Source organism: Hetaerina americana, unplaced genomic scaffold (assembly GCF_022747635.1).
Source record: "Hetaerina americana unplaced genomic scaffold, ioHetAmer1.1.p SCAF_176, whole genome shotgun sequence".
Classification (NCBI taxonomy): Eukaryota; Metazoa; Arthropoda; class Insecta; order Odonata; family Calopterygidae; genus Hetaerina; species Hetaerina americana.
In genome coordinates this window covers 153480-156866 of record NW_027286737.1, presented here as the reverse complement: position 1 = coordinate 156866, position 3387 = coordinate 153480, and the positions used below count along the sequence as shown (strand labels likewise).

General features: G+C 39.8%; 1 long non-coding RNA gene across 3 annotated transcripts; it reads right to left on the bottom strand.

Annotated features, from left to right (window-relative positions):
* Positions 1–892: 892 nt before the first annotated feature.
* LOC139687178 (uncharacterized) lies at positions 893–2049 on the bottom strand. 3 transcript variants are annotated; one of them, XR_011700615.1, is made up of 4 exons: positions 1911–2049; positions 1367–1809; positions 1185–1314; positions 893–1096 (listed from the first exon to the last, which is right to left on the bottom strand). It is a non-coding gene; the product is annotated as an uncharacterized lncRNA (long non-coding RNA). The 3 variants fall into 3 exon arrangements; XR_011700614.1 differs by having other exon boundaries at positions 1185–1293; XR_011700616.1 differs by lacking the exon at positions 1367–1809 and having other exon boundaries at positions 1185–1293.
* Positions 2050–3387: the final 1338 nt, after the last annotated feature.

Genomic DNA, 3387 nt, shown 5'->3' with positions numbered 1-3387 from the left:
TTTTTCCCTTTCCACCACACTTTCTACGCAGTATATAAAGGGGACGGATCGGAAGTAGGTCGCCAGCAGATCGGGAAATAGTCCCGATCTATAGGCCCACCTAATCATCGTGTAGGGTTCCAGATGAGATCTTCCTCCGTGGGGCTAACACCAAAAGCTGTGGGGTAAGTATGACCCGTTAGCCAAATTGGCTTTTCGGATTTTTTTTCATTTTTTCCATACGCTCTAGAAGCGAGCAAATGTGAAGATGGGTCACTCTCAATGCCCGCCTTCGATTCCCGGCGAGAAAACCGGAGACCCTTTCCAGGGTATCCAAGGGTTTTCAGGGTACGGGAATATCATTGTCGAAAGGACACCCCCTATGTAACCCTTAGCGGGTTGAGCAGCGTGGGGGTACTCAGTACTAACGTACTGAGTATTTTCCAGAACTTTCAGACCGATCGGACCAGCGGTTTTGGCCCTATGGCCAAAAAAGCCGAAATTTTCGGGAATTATGCTCAATAACTCCGTTGTTTGAAGAGATAAAAATATGATTTAAATTTGAATGTTTATCAGAAAACAGCTGGCTACCGATTCCGCGTGAAATTACCCGTAAAAATATTAGGGTTTACCCTAGGGTAATAAGGGTATAGTAAAATTCGCGATTGAAGTACCCTTTTCTAAATGCTATATGATACCGAGCATAAGTGTTTACTATTCCCAATTTCTAAAACTTTGATATACCAAATAGGTGGACCAAATATATAATGTTTTCTCTAAGGAATAGGGATACAAAATTGTTGAAATTCATAATATATATTAAAACGAACATTTTGTTTCAAATAATTTTTATTTGATTATTTTTTTTAAATATAAAAAACTTTTCTTGACTATAATTGTATATCATAACCTCCCCCACCGTCATTGTAAACATTCGGGGGAGAAAAAGTTTCTTCTCCCTCCCCCGAAAAAAGATTGTCGCCACCACCCCCTCCCCGAATCGGGTGGTCATCATCTCCACCTTCTCCACCCGGTAGCGGGTTTCCTCCTCCAAATCCTCCTTCTTCAGAAATGACCCCTCCTCCTGCAACCGAAAGAATCTTTCCCGGATGCTAGCCTGCCAGAATAAAAATAGGTACCGTCAGTAGATATTAATTACACTTCGAGCATTATTAAAATTTGATATAACCAGTTAAAAAAGCTACCACAGAAGTTGATGAAGAGGTCAACGCTTCGGGTGACGTTGAGGTGGAGGTGGTGACGCTGACAGTGGGGGTGCTGTTAAGCGTCGTGGTTGAGGGGGTGGACTCCATCCTACAAAGGTAAAAACGAAAACTTTGTATACAATAAATCATATGTTTATATATATATATTAATCGTTACTCACATCAATTAACTGGAGGGTGATTAGAACTGCCAAAACCACCCTGTCCTCGGTTACTATTAGAGGTAACGTCATCAGACACTACAAATGAAACATCTGTAGCGATTCTTTCAAGGATGATTTGACATATTCTAGCTCCTCTTCTCACCAAAAAATCCTCATCACTATGGTTATAGAGGAGAACCTTAATTTCCCCCCTATAATCAGGATCAATTACACCCGCCCCAACTTCTATCCCATACCTCAGCGAAAGACTAGAGCGGGATGCGAGTCTCCCGTAAAATCCTTTGGGGATTTCAAGGGAGAATCCGCAAGGTATTAAAGCCCGCCCCCGCTTAGGAATTATATCCCACTGGACAGCACTAATATCATATCCAGCAGGGCATTCATAGCATGGCATAGGGGTACTTGCAAACGGGTGTAGTTTCCTAATGATGATGGAAATTCTGAAAATTTTAATATGATAAATATATATATTTAAGACCCCTCCTCAACCATATTCAAATAACATTTAAAATAATGTTAATTATCTCTAAGTCATAATTACCCAGAAGCAGAAGTAGTAGCCTCCATGATGATGATTTTTGGTGCAGGAGTGGTGACAAGACTGGAATATGGTGCAATTCGGCAATTCGGCAATGAGCGGCGATGATCAGAGGAGAGCGGATAATAGCGATGGTAGTAGATCTCTGCCAGGTGTTGAATGATGGAGACTCAAAGCTGAGGGTTTATATACAGGAACGCTTCTGTAGAGCATCATGCTACGTGCTAAAACTAGGAAGTTAGAGGAGGAGGTTGCATTAAGCAAGATCGGATAGTGGAGTGGGTTTTTTTTCACTCCGCTGACCTCACTCGTTGAACATATCCCAACATCCTTGAGAGATTCCTCATCCTCCTTAATCTCTTTCAATAACAACTCCTTGCATGTCCTCGGATGTTCGGCATTGAGCATTGCATTTTTCAGTAGAAGCTGCCAACTCCAAAGACCTTGGCACATGCTTAGGTCGGTGGATAATTCAAATGGTTGAACTAGTTAATTCCATCCACATCCAGACCAGCACATGCACAGATGATGACATTACTTGATTCTAACTAGGTGGCCTTCTTGCACGGGTGTTCCGCTGAGGGAATTAGCTTTTATTTCTATAAAACTCCACTTCTGAGAGTTAAGTTTCCATTTCCTCCAGAGCAGCTTAGAGAGCTATTACGGACCGATTTCACCTCCCGAATCATCACCTGTATTCATTGACGTCAGGAGTAAGTACATATCATTAATAATCGCATTACTTTTTTAGGGTATATGCAATACCTAAAAGAAATTCATATATAATTGATTTTATCAATAGGATTGCATAGTTTAACTAATCAGAAGTAGTAATATATATACAGCAATGTCTAACGTAAATTCACTATATAAAATATCATTATTAAAGTTATCAAAATATATTGTTCAAAGCGCATTCGTTAAGACGGAGAAGAGACAATCACCGGGTATCTCATTTAGACATTGTTTGCAGAGTAAAGTTGACATAATCTTGTACCATTTATCCGATTCAATACCTCGCACTACGTTTAATCATATTGAGCAATATACTATTGCAGAAGAATACGAGTTTCTGTTCGAACGGGGTTATGAAGTAGATGATATTCGTTACGAGGTTTTTCTACCTCTAGATCCTGCACTTAATGTAATGAGATGAAAATGTATTTTTTCATACGTATCATTTTTTTATTTTATTTCAGCAACAGCTCAAAAAACCTTTAATCATGCCCTCTATCCAAGAAATTCTAGAAAATTACAATGCTGGTAGCTATCACAATTCGGAAGAATTAGAACAGGCATTAAGTGACATATATATGAAAATAGTGTTTGATGACGATAACATTTCTGATATGGGGACGTATAATCGAATGAAAAATGCGCTGGATAAGGCAAAGGGAAGAAAATTTTGCACTTACTGTGAAATCTTCTATGACATTGACGAGGCTATGCCTCATGAGAATACCAACGCGCACCGGATTAA